The sequence below is a fragment of the Crassostrea angulata genome, chromosome 6 (assembly GCF_025612915.1).
Source record: "Crassostrea angulata isolate pt1a10 chromosome 6, ASM2561291v2, whole genome shotgun sequence".
NCBI lineage: Eukaryota > Metazoa > Mollusca > Bivalvia > Ostreida > Ostreidae > Magallana > Magallana angulata.
Window position 1 is genome coordinate 19912480 of NC_069116.1, and position 22616 is coordinate 19935095.

A 22616-nucleotide genomic window follows, 5' to 3' on the forward strand; every position below is an offset into this window, starting at 1 on the left:
TTTTACTTAGTTTGTGTTATTTAATGAATATAAAGTCATTTTTTTATTGCTATTTGATTTTATTTTGTTAAAGAACATTTAAATTATCCATCAATAAACGGCGGGTATACAGATTTCTTCTACTGCCGTATGAATTCTACGTACGAGTTATCTATCTTTACCACCATCTTTGATTTTTCGTCGATAAATCCGTAATAAAAGCTTATAAAAATATTTTGTTGTGTGAATTAATATTATTTTATCACATTTAATTATAATCAATCATAATTATATCGATATATAGCTGCATTTGCCGTGGGACTTACGTGGGACTTACGTGGGACTTGTTTTCTCCGTGGGACTTGTTTTAGTATCACCCAATTTATATAGAGGAATATTCCGATTTCAATTACGTCCCCCTCTTTACATGATGAGGCAGAACGGATACGTGACTGACTCACTGAGCTCTTATATATAATCATTGATAACAGGGCAATCGTCTAACGATAGCGATATGATTGTTAGCCCATTTATAATCTTGCATATGATTTTGAACTGTTCGAGTTGGCGCCGTTTATGAATAATTTAAGTCAAGCCCAAGGTAAAAAAAAAGTTCATCGAGAGAAATGTAGACTAAACTTCTTGAAGTATGATTAACATTAGGCCCTACATTTATTTTTTGAAATCATGTTTTGGCGATTCTAATGTTGTAAATGTGCATATTCTGTACATGTACTGGCGTGCGACCACTTCTCGCCGAGTACTGGTTGCACGCCAGTAGCCTAGTGGCCTAAACTTCATATGCAAATTATTTTCTATGCAAGCATAATAGCATTTCGATTGCAAGACCATATATATATATATATATATATATATATATATATATATATATATATATTGTCTCGAAATGCTGCATGCAGTTGAACTGTTGAATGAAAATTATGTCCTGTATTCACAGGTACAGAGAAATCTAGACTGCAGTCCGTCTTCTCCTGCCCAGTAAATGGGTAATATAATTAAGATGCAACACATACAATAGCTAATTAAATATGACATTATACTTTAATTGTAATATATACTGTACTATGCAGATATGTTTGAATGCTATTGTCATTTATGATATAACACACTAACGAGTAGTGTAAGATAGCAAACTGTAGTTGTATAAATTTGCTTTAGATAAGCTAAAGTACATTTATATATATAACGTTACACAGACTTGAAGTGTGATAGACAAGCAACTTATTATTGACCCCTCAATTCTGTTATTTAAGGTCAAGATCTATATCAATAATATTATTAATAGTATACATGAAGTAAATTATGAAATCAGAGATTATGAATTCTGTATATTATGTCTGTGATGGTCAGACCGGTTCGAATACCTGCGCCAGATAGCTTAGTTGGTGGAGCACCTGACTAGAGATTCAGGGGGCCCGAGTTCGAATCCCAGTCTATTCCATCATTATTTCTCCCATCCTGTTACATTTGGTGCGGTGACCACCCCCTGGAACTGACAGGTTAACTCCTGCCAGGGGTAGAGCCTTGGGTGATATTCGTGGGCAAAGATCATTTAAGGGGGAAGGAATGTGATGGTCAGACCGGTTCAAATACTGGATTCAGGGGGCCCGGGTTCTAATCCCAGTCTGGTCCGTCATTATTTCTCCCATCCCGTTACATGTGGAACATTAGGCCTAACTGCATGACAAGATTCGAAATATATACAGCTAAAAGGCATTTCCAGCCATTATAATAGTCATAAACTATTTGACATAATGCACTCATTATGTACTGAGCTCTAGTTGATATCAAAATATTAAATCTAAATTATTTTCAGTATGAATACAAATGAAAAACCTTGAATTGCCTCCCTTGTATCATTTGTGTCCATACTCACCATGGCGTCTTGTTCATTTATGATATTATGAGTCAGTCTGTTTATGACTTGAACTGACATGTAATATCATACATCATAATTTTTGAGAGATTTTTTGTCAAAATCAGTCATATTTCATATGATTAATGCAAATTTGGCATACCTAACCTGTACATTCTCCCATACTCAGCTAGCTAGCTGGTGACTTTCAATTTTAATAGCTTTTTACAAATGTATAAATTTTATGTAGATATTAATTTTTTCTTTCTTTTGAGTAGGTTGATATTTGATGAGTTATGTAAAAGCCGAAAATAAATGTGTCAATTTCGTACAATGTTTTGAAGAAAATAAAAACCAGTGGAGCAAAACAGTCGATTTGTGGAAAGAGATGGGTGGCTTTCTAGGTTTATTTGTGTGGCCCTTTTATTGACTTTTAAGACCTGCATAGTGTTTTGAGAAGTCTTTTAAACTACATTGTAACAAACTATCAACATTTAGTTAAATCAACATGTTATTACAGTTTTATGATATATTTAAAAGTACACAAGTAAATCAGAGAGGGGAAAAAAATGTGTTTTGTAATCCCTCTCACTTTGATGATGTAGAAAGCTTATTCACTGGCTACAAATCATTTGAAAAACATCAATAGACATGGTGTAGCCATAGAGAGTAAAGGAATGTCAAATATGCTTTGTCCCATCCAAAATTAATACACAACCATTCTTGTAACATGCCCCTAATCCCAGAGGAGTGATTGGGAAAGTCACCATGTTTCTTTGGCAGTATCCTGTCAGGGCGATATATCCTGTTTCACAAGACAATGTTAAATTCGCACAGTAACCCCCAGAATTGATCTGGGTTTTTTTTTTTCCTTTTATACAATACTTTGGATGTTGCTGTATTATGTTGATTGTCTCAACACTGCCAGAAAGGTTGACAAACTTAAATTGTTCTTGTAAAAAAGAGGAAAAAATCGATCCTTGGTGCCACCTTGAATACCAGGTCAAATTCTGTGTAAGAATGCTTGGAATTCCGGATATGTTATTTGTACATTAGAATTGTAGTTGTTTATTATCCTTATATCTATTTTGTATTCATTTCAATACATTTTTTCTTCTTCCCCTTTTCTCAGGAGGATTTTTTCTACCAGTATTGTTTTAGGAATTTCATTGTTCATGCAGCAATATTTAATATTTATTGGTGTTTAATTAATCAACCTTTTTTGATTAAAATTATATCAGCTGACTTGTTTTTAATGCTCTCTTGGGTAAATCTCCTTGAAAAGTGAAAGTGGATTTTTTTTGGGAAGGTAAAAAAAATAATGTAAACTTCAGTAAGGAGGTTTTATTTATAGTTATTACATATAAACTACAAAGATCTTGTTATGTAAACTCTACTCTCTCCAGCTGTTGCCTTCTGCCTCAAGACTGATTAAAAAGTATTAACATGCATAAAAACAGGTGTAAAATTACATGAAGTTGAGTCATATGTTATTTACATTGTATGTGCAAGCATTGTTTTAAATTAACCATCATTAAGGACCCTGCACTATAATTTAAATGAAAAGGTTTATACATTATTTTATGGGTTAGTAATTTTTTTCTATTGTTCCCTAATTAATCATTTTGTATTTGAGGATGCACGTATACAATGCATGTTGAAATATTTTAATTTTTGCATCAAAATTTTGTTGCTATTCTGTAGAACTTTCAATTTTCATACAGTGTTTTCCAGTAATCAGTTTTTTTCAAATTGCACACTATATAATTTCGAAATGAATTAACAATATAGGATATATAATCTTAAGGATATGAAGAAACAGAACCATTTATTAGACATATATCATATACTCTTAACATGACATATATGCTGCATGATGTCCAAAGGTTTATGGAAGAACTGAGACAGACAATTAAATTCAAGTTGAGAATTTGAAGTATACAGAGGATTTTTTTTGGGGGGGTATATTTATTTTATCCTAAATAGAGAGATTATCTGTTGGAAATAGCTTCAGGGAATTTTAGCTTTGTGAGTTGTATTAATTTTTTGGTGATAAAAATCAGAGCAAGGCGTAAAGGTATATGCACCAAGCGCATCCTATATGCCATGCATGCATAAGAAATTAGCGGAGGCCATGTCAAGAATGTGATCGCGTATAGTTTGTCATGATACCAAACATTCAAAAAATATTTTATAAAGAATGTGCAAAGTTGTATGTTAATAAAGTATTTTATGATAGGTGCAGTATGGTATGACTGTGCATGCCATATCGATGAAAATAACACAAGAGTTATTCTTGCACCCATTGTATCTGCTAACCTCAAAAACTGAACACTTGTATATAATATTTTTCAAATGTTATTAAATTTGAAATGAATACAGAGATATTTCAGCACTGGTACTATGAAAGCTGTTGAGATTACTAGCATAGGTTGTAAATGTTATCTTAGAGTCATGACTTGTGTGTTTTATTTTTCATGTGAATTGAAATAGTATACCTAGTCTGACCTTTCACATTTTCTTTGAATGAAAGAAGTTGACTTTTCCACCATGAATTATAAAGAATGCTAATTATAATCATTTCATTTTTAAAAAAGAAATATCCTCATTTTATACCCTAGATGGAGACAGAGGACTGAATATGAGGAATGCGAGCTATAAAGGGCTTTCAGTAAGTAATAAAATAATCTATTTTCTATAACCTTGACTGCATTTATCAATTATGAAATCTTTATTTATGCTATTATGCCACTAAATCTATGGCAATTTTACGGAAATTTTATTATAACTTTTATTATGCCTTTTATGTCGACAAATAAGCTTACCCAAAACCCATTATCTTCTGGAGAGAAATTTGACGAGGTTGCTAAGAAATTGTAAATTTATGTTTATTGATAAACTGCCATCATAAATTGGGTCCGAAAATTTGAGATGGTGTAGATGGCACTTGGCATTTTATTTCGGGGTTTATGATAAACTGTATGGCGTCACAACAAAGATACCAGCATTCTGCGGAAAAACAATTTGACATATGGGTATTATTTGATCTGCTTTATATTTATCATTGGAAATTAATATAAGTAATGTGATTTAGCCAGAAAATTTCTTTTGTTTTGTCATGCAGCATTAGTAGATATAGTATGGTTGAAAGTGGTGTATTGTGCATTTAATTTTTTTTTCAACATGGTGATTTATGAGCATAGAAAGAAAATGTGAAGACAGGGGTTTAAAGTGGGAGAATATAAAAAAAATCATAAAACTAAAGCAAAACAGTTAATACCTTGCAAGCTGCAAATTTTTTTACTAGATAAATCTTGCAGGAAACATTGTTAATGATTTCTTATCAAACTGTTGTAAGAAATTTGGGGTACTAAATTGGTTGTTGATTGTGCAATATCAACAGTTTGGAACACTCTGGTTCCACTTGTAACAACAAACCTCTTGAAACTGAAGCATCTTGTTTGTTTTGATTATAGCATGTTTAGATCAAATGAGAGTGAAATTAGGCTAAGATAGCAACACTGCATATTTTCAGCTTTCTTTTTGAGTAATGTTGACATCCATGGACCAAAGCCAATCAGCAGTATGAAGCGTTAAATCAATTAACATACAGTGATTAATTATATACTGTAAAGGTGTCCTGCAGAAGTAACAGAGTTGATTTGGTGAACAGCTGGAGATGAGACGTGTTTCACACCTTTGGGTGAAATTTACAACTCTCGCAGGTAACCCACAGTTTCTGCCATCTTTGATCCTGGAGTGAGTTATTGAAGCCATTACAACATCTTTGTTTTCTGATGACATAAGGATTGTTTGTTTGTGGATAAATGTGATCTTCCATCCTTCTGTGTGACCTCCTAGGGTTATGCTGTACCAGTTCACCATAGGTTTAGCTCAGAGTTGCTTACATGTAAATGAATTGCAGATTATATACAAGGTAGAGTTTGTCATGAGGACAATATGATGTATGTGGTGTTCATTCTCTATAAACAAATTTTTGTAGTGTTCATTTGAGGTTTTTTGTACAGTAAAAGTCCCTATAAACAAATAATTTATGCATTTTGTGTCAGAGGTATTCAGTATAAACATGAGTTTCCTCATTTATGATGGTAAAATAGAAAATAGGGAAGTGAGAAACCATGACAGTGATAAAATACATGTATTACATTTGAGAATTGATCTATTAGAGTCACGAAATATCTTTTTAGTGCTCTCAATAAAAAACATAAAATATTAACAATCAAAGGAATTATATGTCAGCTGGTAGAACTGCCATGCTGGGTCATTTGGCCCTGACTTTTTATTGATTGTTCTCCACTGGAACATGTAGTGACCATTCTGTTTCCCAGCATGAGTAGCACAACCATAGCTCCATGTTCAATTCTCCCTGGAATTTATAACGGTGTAAGAAGAGTCTGATTCTGACATGTTTATTACTGGACTTTTGTGTTTGCTCTTTGTTGTGAAATTCTGAAGAGAAAGGTTTTAATCTTAGAGAAATTGTACACAAAAACAGTACTTGCATTTTGTTCTGAATTAGGTCTTGGACTGTTTGTTGTGAGAATTCCATTCCTTACGAGATCAAATATGAAAAAAGGACAGTAACTGCCTCAGAGTAAAGGTATCGGAGTGTACGTACCTGGACATTTTTCCAGCATTTTTCTTTCTGTAAATCAAAGTAAACAGATATCTGATGTGGATGGGTGTTGCCCGGATTCCGAAATCTTTGCCTCAGTGTTATCTCTGTGTATTCCCCTCTTATCTGTAACAATTCCTTTGTGTTAATCTGTCATTCTGACAGAAGCGTGCTGAGCTTTTGTTTCTATTTTTCAGGTGATGTTTTATTTTCTTTCCTTCACATTTTCTAGGCTTTTGTTTTGAGGTGAGGCTTTAGAACTTCAAAAAAAGAGAGACACTGGGTGGACCCTGTGAGATACCTGACTCTGCTCCCGACCCAACACTTGGATTTCCTCCTCACCAGATTCCTGGACGGTTCCATTGATAACAGGTATGTTGGTTCACAAAATTCCAGGAGGTGGGCAAGTTTTCTCAAATCATTGCCTTTGTGACCAGTTAAAGTGTAACTCTATTTTCTTTCTGTAGATGAGTGGTATCTTAAATTTTTCTACTGCATGGGTATGCAATGAATGATAAAAAAAAAGTCAAGGCATTTTGATTATTGCATTTTTTCTGCACCTGTTTAACCTGTTCAAAAACAAATAATGATAAAAAAGAAAAATGTCATTTTTCATTTCAATGCCATTCAAGTATGCAAGTTCAATAGCAGTGTTTCACATATTTGTTATAACTCAGCAAGGGTATGAATTATGTCTTTGTTGACTGAAAGATATCTATTTTTGCACATTGATAGACTGTAAAGCTTTGATCTCTTATGCTTTTCGTAATTGAAGTGAAAGTTTTAGTATAAGGGGGTCAATATATATGTGTTTTTTTTTAAAGAAACTCATTTGATTTCTGCAATTGAAAAAAAATGAGTACTGTATTGAATTTTATAATGAATTGAAAATTGATAATGTGCCTTTGATGCCTCTTTGTTATGTGTGTGTTGATCAGCCCAAGTCATGTGTTACAAGAAACCAGAACAAAACATGTCTTATCTTAGGATACCAATGCGTTTTTCTGGGGGGACACTACGAATAATATGCCCTTTCATGAGGGTCTTGAAAATTCAGTAATAGTCATCCATTTTCTTTCTAGGTATCCAAACAAATTACAAGCCTATACATCACTAAGAGATGTGTTTTACGACTGACAGTAAAATGTACGCTTGATTGACGGCTTAATCATAGTGGTGCTGAGATACCTGAAAGTTTTTACCTGGCCGTACCTGTGTCATTGCTTTATTATTGGGAAGTTTTGATAAAACATGTTTGGAGAAGTTTTTCCATCCATTAATTGTGTATGGACCAGTTTTCTTCATGCCTGTTTTCAGCTGAGGTGAGTTTATAAGGTGATTTATCCATGCCCAGTTTTACACAGTATATAGAACGTTACTGTCTTTTTTCAGGTAAGTTGGGAAATTTAACCATGCACGTTTTAAACAGTATGTATATCTGTAGTTTTCATGTTACAAACAGATACATGTACTTTCAAATGAAAAACAAGAAGTAAGTGCACCCAACACTTGAAAATTTTATTTTTTAAGAGCCATAAATATATCGTCCTCTTCCTTCAGGGTTAATCTGCCCCATTTTTATTATGTGTTGGATGAGAATATATGTTTTTTTTGTTGGAACCCCGAGGTCATTCAGTTGTAGAAGTGATGATTGCTTGAAATTTTGCCTCCTTCATTTTCCATGCAAGCAGTGTAATCAAATGAAAATAAGTGTTACAGCAAAACCTATAATTATCTCACAGGAGCCAGCACCTGCCTAAATATTACGTGCAGCGCCATTGCATCTCTCGGTTAAGGAATAATTTCATCAAAATCATGCTTTGTTGGAATGACTGAGACACTTGAGTTGCAAGTTAAAGGGGCCGGCATCTCAGGTATTTGAGTCTTGTGTTGGGACAACCCGTAGATTACCAAGATACACCTGTATAATTTACTCTGTAGACATTGGTGGATATGCAGGTAGAATTACCTGGCATTGCGTATGCCATGTTTGTGCAAATCTTACCTTAACAAAGAGAACTTTCTTTATTTAAACATACCACTGTTAAAGGGACTTGATTAGGTGAGTCTTCAGTGTGTGTATCGACACAATATTGTTCTGATTAATTTAGCATTGCCTCAACAGAAGAATGCACAGATTTGCGGTTTGTATATGTTCTGGGTTTTTTTTTTCTTTACCTGTAATTTTGTTTAGCATGCAGATCTTATAGTTGGAAGATGAATAACTGAATATTTGATGATTTTCTGTGTTTTTTCCTGTATTGATTGTATAAGTGATTCAAAAAATGAAAAAAGTATTTTCTTTGATATAATACAAGTAAACTAACATACTATGAAAAACAAGTGTGGTATTAAAAACCAAAGTTTTGCTGCATATTGCCAGACCTTTTATAGTATGGATTGCTTTCAAGCTTCAAAAGATACTGTTCAATGTTCTAAAAGTGCTCAAAGTATATTGTATTGCTTTTAATTGTAATAAGAAATGTAGTAACAAGGGCAACTTGAATATCTCAAAGAAATCTTCCCACAAATGAAAACTATTTATACATATGTCATAAAGTGCATTGTCACATTTAAAGACATTTCAACAGCCACAAGAATTTTAAATGAAATGTAATTATTTCAAGTAATGAATTTGCCATCTTGAAAATAACAGCAATTTTTGTAATTGACTTGAAGTTGAGGCACTGAAGCAGAGGGTAATTTTTGTACATAATGACTTGGTTTTTGGCACGTTTTTTCTCTAAGGCAGCTTATAAAGATCAAGTGGCCCCCTAAAGATATGCCATGTGTTGTAGAGGCTAGGTGCAAGGAGCCAGAGATCTCATCTGGTTTCTCAATTGCCCAACACCTTCCAGTCTTCGGCTATGAAGAGGGCACAGAAATGGTGTCTTTTTCGACTTTGAGATGAGATGATAGAAATTTTGTCAAGTGTTTAGATCAAGGCAGTGCTTATTCAGCTATAATCCTGACAGTTCTATGCTTTATATAGTATGTATGTTGGGGGTAAAAAAAAATTAAGTTTATAAGAGATTCTTCTTTTTTAAATCTTTTTTTTGTGGGGGTGGAGGTGATGGTAGCTAGGCTGGCTGGAACTCAAGCAATTTACTCCACTTGCGTGCACAGGGGTTGGGATTAGTTGTAAGGCCACTGTTTGAACACATTGTCCTTAGCATTGGACTTGTAGTACCCCCAACATGGTAAGGGATCAGGTATGGACATAGGAAAAGAGAGAAGTTGCTATGGAGGATTATCCCCAGTTCATGGCTAGATCACAGAGATAGTGAAACTGATCTCTGTAATAAGCTTAAATCCTATTCCTGGTCAAAGCAGGGGGTAGAGAGCATAAGTGTCTTGTTTAAGGTTGATGTCCCAATAATTCAAGACGTAAGCCTTAAGCAGACTTCATCCAACAATTTGTGTATTTTCATTTTCTCTAATGCACACGTTCAAATTTCTTCGGAATTCCAAAAGTGAGATGATTTACATAATTCAAAATTCCTTCGGATTTTTTTCCAGGGGATAAATCACAGAAGAAAGATCTGGGGGCCATGTACAATGTGCTCAGTGCTTTAACACCTGTGTTTACTCTACCTGGTGAGGGGAGGGGAGTCCTGATCATTTTGTCTCGGATATGGGAACACTTGACTTTTGGGTGAAGATTAGCAGATTATGACTTATTTGCAATTCAAATCCTGGAGAATGTTTTGTATTGCCTCCGTAAGGGCTCGATTCATTGGTAAGGCAAGGATAAGCAGTCATTTTTATGTGCCCCCTTAAAGAATGCATATTTGAGGAGTTTCATTTAAGATGTTGATATTGAAGGAGACTTAGCTATATAGATCGAGGTATATGTTTTTGTCAAGTCAATATTCAAATGTCAATACCAGATGTTGCTTATTGAAATAACCATATATATTTTTAGTCAGACAAGTGTCTATGGTACAAACAGCACTAAACAGTATAAAATTACATATCATCGATTCTTACCAATGTTTAGGTTGTTTTTCGTTATAGATTCTATTTGACAGTTGTGGACAATTTGTTAGAAAACATTTTGGTATGATAATTAGTGCTTTATTGAATCTTTTTTGATTTATTGCAAATGTTACTGATGAACAACAATTTGTTCTTGAGAGAATTTACTCAATGCAAAATTTGCCCTGTCATAATGGTAGTGTAACAGTGATCTGACTGTTTATTGATTTCGAGCTTTGTACCATGTTAATTGTTGCACAACATAATGAAGTCTGCGTGCTAATTTTCAACAAATTAATACATATTTGTTGTACTCATTGATTTTTGGCTGTTAGATCATTTACCTTTAGAGACAATAGCAGCAAATTGCTTCTTGCTGAGAGATTTCTATAGCCACGTTTTAAATTTTTAATTTCAGCATATATTCCTTTTCAAATATAGTTATTGTTCACTGTAATTTCTATATCACATGCACAAAAATCATTTCCATTTATCCTTGTTTAATACCCCTGCTAATGGCAATTTATAGAGAGACCTTCCTACTTGAGATTTTTCTTCGATGTCTCATGTAATTTAGGCAAGTATAGGAATAAAGACAGATTCCTGCATGTGAATTTTCCCTCCCAACAGAAGATAGGACCCAGAGTAAAGGGACAGGAATGTCAGGTATGCTTGGGTCATGTGATCGGAGGAGACCCCATTCAGCTGACCAGCAGGATACCAATAAATACGGTTAATGATTAACCCTGCCTCAATACCCCACTAAAGCATACATTATGACATGCCTTTTATGCTCTCCTAAAAGGTCCACAAAAGTCATATTTGGGCATGTCAAATTCTTTCTTAAGTGGCCAGTTTAAGGTTATGGAAAGGTCTTTTTGCTAGAAGTTGACTGAAACATGTCTACACCAGCAATTACTGTAGAGATGCAACAGGATAAGACTATGTAGTTTTCATTAAGGTGCACTTCTATTTTGTGCAAAGTTTGAAATATTTTGAAATGAGTATGACATTGCAAAAGGAAAAAATGAACATTGAGACAATCCAACCAAATTTTGTTTAAAGGAAAGTTGCATTTTGTTTAAACTTAATTTGTTTTGCACTCAAAGAAAAGGGTTCTTGAGTCATTGTAATGTTAGCTTTAATAATGAGGTTTTTTCTTGGGGTGTAAAAAAACAGCCTTGAATACGGACAAGGTCTCTTTTAATTAATTTCGGTATAAACATTAAACATGCTTGGAGGACCCCCTTGAAGCTGTTGTTTACATAATGAAGAAATAAGTCACAGCATATATAAGATATGTGTCAAATATATCTTGTAGTTCTGAGTGATATTAAGGTGTTATATGCCTGTCATACAGGTTTTTTACCCATTTGATGTCTCTATAAACTGTTCCAAATTATCTGAAAGACGAACCTCCATTGATTTTTTACTTCAGTAACCTGAATCGCAGTATTTCAACATGATGTATGAATATGATAGCGGTTATGGAATTTCAGATGGTTGTATCTACTTAGTTCAGATCAGGTGTCTTGATAACACCTTCAGTCCTTTACTGATTTATTATCTAATGTACAGCTATGTCTTTTCATCACTGGTTCATCAGGTTCAGGAATTTGATTCAAGTGATAATTTAGTTGTAAGCGTTTGCTGCAGCCTCCTTGCTTTCACCCCCTCCCCCCCCCCCCCCCCCCCCCCTTCTGTACTACAGTCAAACCTATTTGTATAAACTCTTCTCCCATTGTCATAGAGTTTGATTTCATAAATTGTTTCCTTATAGATTGATTGTAAAATTCATCCTAATTTTACAGTGTAATATATCATATAATTTACATGTAGCAGAAAGAAAATGTCATTTGAAAAAGGAACACTCTCACTCTCGCTCTCTCTCTCTCTCTCTCTGCAGCTGAGCTTATTTTTACAAAAACATTTGCCGATAAAATTGAATAGTTGAACCAGACAGTATCATCCTGGTGCCATCTTGTTTTTAACTCCCGGACAAAACTTTTTAATCCAAGTGGAGCCAGAATTGACCTCTTGAAGACTTCTGTGTGTGCTCCTGAGAACTGTTATCAGAATTTTTGCATTAAGTTCGGATTAATTTGGTTAAAACTCCAGCTAAAGAAGTTCAGTAAAAGATGGGTATATAGTTGTGTATTCAAACTGATAAGGGTTGGTTGTTATCTAGAGCATCTTATTTGAGTAAATACACCTTTGTATTCTTGTGGTGAGCCATCCACAATGAATTATTATCAACCTGATAACTTAATCTGCAGGTAAAGGCTATTGTTATCTTAAATAGACATGGGGGATTTTGTAAACTGCTACTGGGCCAAACTACAAAGTGTTGGGGTTATTTATAGAAAAGTGCAGACAAATTGTGCAATATTACACACCAGTAGAAATGTGTCCCTGGATGCACCAGCTGATAAACACTTAATCATCTACTAATTAATGGCCTCTGCAGTGTTTTGTGTTTTTGTCCAATTAAATGTCCATATCAGTTTTTTGTCTGGTAAACCTATTGTTGAAAATAGTAGCAAAATACAACTGTTGGCATTATATTATCATTTTATGTTGTGCAATGATTGCATGCAATACTTTTGAAATGTCAAAAATTTGATGCAGAGATTGCGGTCTTGCAGAAACAAAATTAATGCAGCTTTTTGACTAGATGTTGATTATGTGTGATATTCTAGCTGATTATTTTATTGCAATCTGACTGTCTTTGGTAAACATGGCTTATTGTACATTATGTTGGATGCTTAATTTTCACTTGTATTCATGCTAGAGATTTACAGTTTGAATTTAAAACTTGTGGAGGTAATATCTTCCTTCAGGATTTTTTATTCAGGTTGCAGGTAATTTCTATATGCAGGGTGTAAAATTTCTATGCAGGAAAATAACAATGAATGGTCCTGATAATAAGAATGCAGCAAAAAATACATTATCTGGGTCAACTTGCATATAACAGATAGAAGTCTCACTATACAGTAGAGGTGATACGGAAGAAAAGAAAGATTTTTCCGTATTTATCAGTTGTAATGTTTGAATGGCATTATTCCAAAGTGCTCCTAGAGTATTGTACTGGACAAAGGCATCTGAATTAAGTCTAAAGAAAATCTTTAAATGCCCATGAACGTTTTTCTTTCAAAGAGCACAGCAAGGGACCAATGATTGTTGAAATAGATGTTGGGTTAACACAGGACAAAATGTTATGTACTGTAGTGGTCATTTTCTCCTGAAGTTTTTCAGAGTGTTTAATAGATCAGAGGATTTGGGAGAGGTTCATTGCTGAATGGTAAGTTTCAATATTTGAAAAGCTTTAAAAATTAATCTTTTAGGTCTTTGTGAATTAACTATTTAATGTCCCTAATCTGGAATATCAATGTCATTACAAGTGGAAACTCTCAGAAAGTCGTTTCTGATATCATTAACTGAATGGCACCATTATGAAAACCATCAAGTTGCATTTTGTATGCAATGAAAAATAAATGTCAACAAGTTGCATGAATAGGTTCATACTATGGATGGAATGCTATGAGATACAAGGCTGACTGATTTATCAACACGAATAGATTTTTTAAAAAGAAAATGGAGAAAACAGCTATATCAGTTAATCTCTGTGAAGAAAAGTATTTTTTGATAAATTGTGTGGAAGAAAAAATTTGAGGTTTTTAGTTATCTGAAACCTAGCTGATGTAAAAATACCATTATGTGCATATGCAAACATTTTTAATCCTTTATTTTTGACAATATGGATATTCTCATTCACAATGCCATGAATAAGGTACCCTAAAACTTGTCTAATGTTTTACCTGTGATGGCATATTCCTTCTTAGCTGAACAGCAGCCTAATTAATTGATTCAGAAATGCACATGTGCACACTTCTACGCAAGACTCTATTAGCATTGATGGAGGAAATGGTTTCCAGTTGTTGTTATAACAAATGTCAATTGTATACTTCAATCTGTAAATTTGTTTCAATTTCTGGAGTTATTAGGTGTACATTAATTATTCCACATGATGAATCAGTAGCCTTTTTGTCCAGTTGGTTTAAGGGTTATGTGTTCATGTGGGATAAGGTTCAAAGGTTCTCCTACATCTGGTGGCTATAGAAAGTTTTCTCCAGATCTCTGTAATTCTGGTTCATTTAAAGGTTGGTAATTGTGTATTTTATAATGGATTTCAAATCGTTACTCTAAGCATGCTTTTAATTAAACTGACTTTTGTTACTTTCTATATTACATGTATTACAGCAAGACATAACTTGAAGTTATTACCAGTTGATTATTTGATGTTTGATATACACATATAAAATGCACACATTAAAAACAACTACTGTGATACCTCAGTCATTATAAAATAGTAAATTGTTATCTTCTGATGAATCATAGGAACCATGTCAATTAGAACCATTTTAACAAGACCTTGGACATTCAGTAGGACGTAGCTATCTATTTCTTGCGTCAAAACAAGTTGAAATGACGCTGGTTTCAAGTGAAATATACACGAATGCGTAGTCTTCCCTCAAAAGCCAGACAAGTCTTGTTGATTTCAAGAGCCATGACTGAGTGGCCTACAATGAAATAGACATGCCTACGTCAGATCGCTGTTTGACACAACTACAAAAAGTCCAAGCTCTTGTTAAAATGGTTCTAATTGTTTTGTAATCGTATATTTATATACATGTATATGTTTACTGTAAACGTATTACATTTGGCTGTGTATTCTTTTTAGTGTTTTGGAGGAAAGTGGCTTCCGCCAATTCAAGTACATTGCTCAATACCTTACATATATGCATTAGAATGAGCACACTCAGAAAAACACCAATTCAAATCCGCACAAACTTGTTGAAAAAATATAATATGTTTACAGTATCTTTAGATGGAGTTGATACTGATAATACAGTAAAACATGATTATAGCAAACATGCTAATAATGAATTGATGCTTTCAGCGATAGTGATTTTCATTACCCATGACTTACTTACATGTTGTTAACTTGATGGATATAACGAATTTCGCTTATACCGAAGCAAAATCGCCCTTCCCTGGCACTTTGTTAAATGCATGTTTTACTGTACATGTAACCCACTTGTTTTCATTTGCATTCTCTAGTACTTACAGATATTTTGAGCTTTGCTTTGGTAGTGTCAAGGCATTGTTTGTTTTGCTAGATATTATGTCAAAACAAACCTCATGACATTCTCTGCCAACTGCCATGCACATGGGTACAAAATCTCGGAATTTCCCATTTTTACATTGACATCAGTAAAATGTGAGTAGTTCATTAGTAATAAGTAAGGCAGCTATGTTCCCGTGTTTTTTTCTATCCGGTTTCTCCCCAGTATCTGTTTTCATAAATTGAGATGCCATACATGATATGAATGTAATTGATGCTGTTGTTTATTGTTGACTGGCAGTTAATTCAATATGATTCATTCTGAAAGTGTATCTAATTTCTTCTTTAATATTGAATGAATCCGTTCAAATGTTGCCTCCATGTACTTTAATGCAGCCCAGTTTTTACATTTCCTAATTTAGATTGGTGGTAAAAGTGCTTAGTGGTAATGAAAAGAAAGTTATTGAAAACTCTGTATGTCTTCTTCACACTGCGTGGTGTATAAAGTTTTATTTTAATGTCCCTTAAACCCTGTGGAAATGTAAACAGTGTGAGAAGTAAAGACCCACGTTGGATTAAAATGAAAAAAAAAGCGCCATTTTTAGCTTGGGGAACCTAATTTTGTTTTCATATTAAATATCATTCTTTTAAAGACTCCATTATTTAGAAGCTTATGCATTAGCAATTTATTGATATTAGCTAGGACACTGTCTTATTTGAGAGAGAGAGAGAGAGAGAGAGAGAGAGAGAGAGAGAGAGAGAGAGAGAGAGGGGCTCTATTTGGTCTGATACCATCAAAGTCACAAGCATGAAGTGGAACCATTACACAGCCTGTGACAAACAAGCTCCTTGTAGGAAAAATTGATGTGAGGAAAGGTGGGCTTGACCCATTACATGTATTAGAAGTGGGTTAAAATTCATTGTTCAGAGTGAAATTTGGGAACAAACAATTTTCTGTTTGGCTATGAAAATGTCTGAGGCTGTCACTGTATAGTACAGTAATGAAGAAAAAAATTACAGGAAATGTATTTACCAATCTTTTATAGTGCAAAATTACCACCATCTATGCAGGCCTTACTTATACCGGGCACATTTTTTCCTTATAACTTTGTGTACAAATCCTGAAGTTTAATAATTTACATTTTTATAAATGTATTTCACATACATAATTGTTACGTTTGGTTATATTTTTACAATATTTATGCTTAACTCAATATGGCTATATAGATTTATTGCCCAAATATGGTTTACCTAAACTGTGCAGCATACATTGAATTTTATTTAGGTTTTAATTGACTCTGACTGCTGATTATTTGTGCTGGTGTTTAGGAATTTGTATACAGGTAGTACATGTCTCATTCTACATAAGAGAAAGACTTTACCAGTAAATTCAATGTACCCGGAAAATCAGATGATGGTTATATTAAATGCAAAGAAAAGCAGAAGAAGAAAATGACAGGAATTTGCATTATTATAATTTGCATGCAACTATTTAAAAGGTACCTTAACATAAATAAAAAAGTTACCAAAAGTATTGAAGTATAAACAACTTATGTTGATCTGTAAAAGTTCTCTACTGTCTTATTTTCCAAGTTGTAGTCCATTTAATGTAGTAATTTATAATGGATTTGTAACAAGCTAAATCCTCTTAAACCCCCTGAGAATCCTAGCTGAGCTCTTGTCTGACTGATGTTTAGAGTAATGGTCATTCTAGCTGGTACATTTTACATCACACTAGCTAATTCACAGTCATTTTTTACACTTGGAGTTTAGCCCTGAACAAAAGATCTTGACCCGTGCCATTGAAAGTCAGCTTTAATCCTATTTTCTGCCTATTTTCTGCCTATTCAGTATGTTGGAGGGTTTTCTCAAAAAATGTTAATCTCTTCTTAAAGGAGCCATAAAAATATATTTGTATGATATTAAAGTTCTTGAGAATGGTAAAATGTCATGTCAAGGAGTTAAAAATGGATTTTTAATTTCCTTACAGGAGAATGAATGTCGGTGGTAAATATTCGTAAAGCTGTTGAACTTGATTCAACACCACAGAGAATTTTGGATGGTGAGTAGATAAAGTTTTCTTATCACACTGTAGGCTAGAGTCTATTGTCCTTGTGTTTTTCGTGAGTCACAAATACTGGTAGCAAGGTTTTATCCATTTTGCAATATCAATTTAAAGTGCATTAACCCAAAGTGCCTTGATCTGTTAAAAATAATATATGTGTGAAATTTTATTTTGGTGAATGAATTTAAACAAGTTCAGTGACAGAATTTTTTTAATGATTTTTTCTGTCTTACCGGTAATTATGTTGATTTCTGTTGGTAAATTAAAACTCCATAGTGTTACACAGACAAGGTCTTTGTAATTACAAGCTGTTTAAAAAAAAAAAAATTCCTTCAGTTCAAAATAGGGTCCGAACTTTGTAATGATGATAAAGTTCCAAATGATTTAAATTGCTCCTTAAATTCCAACAAACATCATTTGACATAACAGACCAATCCCATCCATAAAAATCCTATGATAGTAATTTACAGTGGAATTCAAACTAACAAATAATTTACTGGATAAAAGTTGAATGGTTTTTTTCTTACTTTTCTCGACATGTTTTTTGCCACACAACCATTACCAAGGGGGTTGGTTGCTAGTTTAACAGTAAGCAACACTTCGCAGTTGGGTGTGAATCATTTGTTAAGCTAACAAGAACAAAATGGAAAAAGTACATTAAATATTCTCTCAGGCCTCCTAACCTCACACAAAGTCCGGGTTTATTTTTGAAATAAAAACATTTTTTGTCTGATGGCTTGTCTGTTTGCGTAAGGAAATAATACAGGTTATGATGGGGCTGTCACACATTGTGCGATCGCGCAATAGTCTTCACAGTGAGGGATGGTCCTGGCCAGTTTATGGGATGTCACCTTGTGTTTGGTATTAGGTCAGTGTTGTTTATTATCCAAGAATGCACCTACGCAAATCTTTGTCTTGCTACCGTTTTTCTTAGGAAAGAGATCTAGGGAGAAATATTGTAAAGACTACTGTATCAAACCTTCCCCACTTTTGACATTTGAATAGATCAGTGTTTGAATGCTGCAAACAGATGTCATTGGGTAAGTTATTACATGTATTCCGTTCTTTAAAAAATTGTTGGATTTGTGTCAGATGTTTGTTTGGATTCGGATTGCTCTGGTGTTTTGTTGGCATATTGTAGGGAATTAATGACATAACTCCGGCTCTTTATTGCACTGGCTCAGAAGTAAAAACAAGGGGGAAAGTTTGAAAGTTTTCCAGATATTTATGTAACACATTCATCAAGTGTTTTTCTGTAATTATTAGTGGTTCAGTTATGAGCATTATTGCCTTGGCCATAGTACATTGTGCGTAGATTTCTTGGCTTCAGAGCAAGCTATAAAGCTACCTGAGTTACGTTGGATCCACATTTTCTCTGTATATACCCCTTGTGGTATAATTTCTACCTGTTTTATTGACACGGCATACTTAAACTTGAACAATATTTATATACGGCTTTCATAGATTGTAGCTGGTAATAAATTTACCCGTCTGTCAATGGGGCCTACCTGTAACATACAAATAACGTCAATATTGACTTCAGGCATTATGGCCATTCCAACAGTGGGATGGTATCAAAACACAAGGCCCATGGCAGCTTGCCTGTTGCAATTAACCACTCGGACAATGTATTTCTGTCATTTTTCTCCTAAAGGATCGTACCTGTGATACCTGTGTTGTATTTTAAAAGAAAGTAAAAAAAACATGGTTTTTTGTTATCGATAAAGTTTACATTTTGTAAAGGATTTTTGATTTAAATCGGTTGAGCCTGAGAGGAGAATTGATAATTCAGTGTATTTGGATTGGATAAAAATCTGAGGATTGACTCTCAGCAGTTATTTGTGGAATTTCACAGGTAAACATTGGAGTGATGGACAGTGTGTCAGGTAAAAGCTGTGACCTAGTTTTGTAGAAATATTTTTCCCTCTTTCTATAATATTTATCTTAAAGAATGAAAATATATTGGGAAATCTGTTAGATTATTTAATACTGTTAAATTTAGAAACATTGAATTTGTGTATTTGTCTTTTTTATATATATTTTAAGTAGATAGATTTTAATTCCTATTTACAACATTCTGTTTAAAGATGATTACGTTATAGTTCAAAAATTTATTTTAAGACTTGTTATTTGAATAATTATCATTAAAATTTCAGTGTAAAATATGTGCTTAAAACATTAAAAACAGTTGCCTGCCTGTACATTGTCTAGAATCTGAGTACAGTCAAATAAAAAAAATGGGGATGGGGAGTGAGACAAAAATACTTGTTACCATATTGGAATTCAACTAGAAAAGCTTAGAATTTAGGTGTTTAATCCTTTTTGAGAGGAAGGCTGAGACTACTAATGGGTTTGGTGAATGGACAAGTTGTTCTGGTCTTATTCCTTATAGTGACGAATGACATTCTGAATAATTTTCCGACTAATTTAATTAGTATGCCTTGGTTTGAACATTTGAGACGGCATTGTGCCTCTGGGACATTTTCGACTTTACGGACAACTAAGTGCCTAGATTTCATTGAGTCAACAATATCTGGGGTGTCTGACTTTTTGACTAGGAGCACATTCCACTGAGATTTGATTCTGGGCGGAATTTTGCTGACTAGACAGTTATGAATACATGTAGTGATAATTGCTTGTCCAGTTGGACATACCTCACAATGAATTTCTGCAAGTATACCATTGCTTTTTTGCTGTTCATAACATCATTCAGAAGTAGAGTGACATGTTCAAATTTCAAGTAATGTAATCTTTTAACCACAGAATATGAAATCAAAGTCATATGCTGATATTTCAAGGTGTTGGCTAGTAATTTCATGTTCTTTTAAATATGAACTGAATAAGTTTGATTATTTGTCAACACAGTGAAGAAATATACCAGTGGATGATTTGATGAGCTCTCAAAATATGATTAAACAACTGCATGGGTCCCCCCTTTACAATGAGGGTGAAATCATCTTTTGTTCATTATTCAGTTATTGAGTCTTTTCTTTAACGATTTATTAATCTCAACACTAGATATCAGAGATGAAAATTGAGTGGATAAAAGTAAATGAGTGCTCGCTATTGTCGGGAAGTTTTCTGGTACTAAATCCCACAATTTTCAAACTGGGTACCCGCCCACATCAAATTTGTTGGTCAATAGATTCATTCAGTATTTAGAAATTGAAACTGAATGTGGGGGGAAAAGGTGTGCTCCCATTCAGGAGATTACCAGGAAAACTCGAGTTTGGGGGACATCGAGTACAAGTACCTGAAAAGATTTCTGTGTTGCATAAATGGCCACAAAACAGGGCTGTCCGATTTCATGAAATGTATATTAATTAAAATGATCAATAATTCCTTTTAAATTGGGTTTGGTTCAGAGGGTTCAACTCGAGCTTATATGGTCTGGGGATGGATTATCATCGTGTCCTGGAACAGAATCTCGGTGAGGAGGGGGGTGGGTGGATGGACTGACAATGATTGTGTGTCAGTAGTAACCAGATAAGTGTATTCCTTAACAAAACAGAAACAATGCCACCATTATCCTCTCCATTATACAACATACCTCCATGGTTAAATAAGCTGACATGCAATTTAAATTGTCATAGCACATTGACAGAAAAAATATCTGCTTTTATATTTGGCAACAGTGATGGCTTTCTGGATTAACTTGTGGAATGGTATTTTTTAAATGGGGTGCAGTAATTTAGCTTTGACTACTGGACAACTCAGGCAAGTTACAATTGTAGGACATTTGTAAGAGATCATTGTAACAGATCTCTTGGAAGTTAAATTGCTTTGCGTATTACTTGGGGAGTTCTTTAAAGGATTATATCAAGGAATGTTAATTTTTGGATGCCTTTGTGTGAGCGTTGCACGCAGCCAAGTTGATTAAAGTCACTGATCTTCCAAGAGGCACTCTGAATAAATATGAAATGAAAATATGAATGATTGATATTGCATAGAGTTGTTGAAAAAAATCAGAAATCGAACTCGCTCTTGAAAGTATATTGACACTGTGTAGAGGGAGAGTGAGGGGAGTGTTGTGTGTTTTGTATTTTGTCAGTTGTAAGTGTCACACTCTGGCGCAGTTAATGAAGTCATTTTTGGCAGTATATGACATCGTGCCAAGAAGGAGGAAAAGTCAACAGCTAAAGATATTTATTTAGTTTACAGTTGATGCCATGCTTGCAGCTCCTCTTCATGAATTCATTCATGAATTTATGTGTGCATTAATACAAGAGAAGAAAAAAAATTGCCCCATTCACGTACCACTCTGCATTTTCTACATCTCATGTTGATTGGAACTCTGATAAAATTTGTCTTTATCACCTGGCTAAAGTGCTATTCAATATATATTAAAAATATCCTCTTTGTGAGCAGGTTTTGTTTTCCAGAGAGGTGTTACTGTGATATTGTTTGCTTTCAAGATGAAATTAAAAAAAGGGATTTTTAACCAGCACTACACAGTGTTGAGATGATATGTTCGGTTTTTCTTTCCTTGGGGTCTTGCGTTTTGTAATGCTACCTGATATTGCATGACAAGAGGTTAATCTGCAGGAGAGTGGAGCAAAGCTATGACTCACTCTCCAAAAAAAAAAATTAAATTTGCCTCAACAAAATGCTGTCTGCCAAAGGGGTGTGAATTGTGTGCTAATGTGGGACTGTTGGTTGTAGTGAGGTGTTAGAATATACAAAGACTCCAAGTTGAGGGACACAGCGATTGAATGCAACCCCTTTATAAACTGATATTGAGGCTATTTAATCTAGGACGATTTTGCGCTGTGTCATTATGGGAAATATGAAAATGATATTTTATTCAAGTAACTTAGCTTGGGGTATTTTTTTTTAAAAAAAATTTGCCTCCATTGGTTAGGTCGTTTTACACAAATGTAAAAGGCGTGCTGAAAGGGGATGTGGCAATTCATTTTATTACCCGGTACCTGAAATTGATCTAATCCGACTTCATTGA

The 22616-nt window shown here is 34.0% G+C and overlaps 1 protein-coding gene across 12 annotated transcripts in view; it reads left to right on the top strand.

The window, feature by feature from the left end:
• The first annotated feature begins 563 nt into the window (after positions 1-563).
• LOC128186701 (uncharacterized) overlaps positions 564-22616 on the top strand; it is a 28728-nt gene continuing 6675 nt past the window's right edge. Inside the window, exons 1-5 of one of the 12 annotated variants that reach the window (XM_052856544.1) lie at positions 564-580; positions 4477-4526; positions 6724-6863; positions 7574-7813; positions 17585-17656. The gene's annotated coding sequence lies outside the window, so the exon portion shown is untranslated. The other 11 variants (XM_052856543.1, XM_052856545.1, XM_052856550.1 and 8 more) reach the window with 11 other exon arrangements.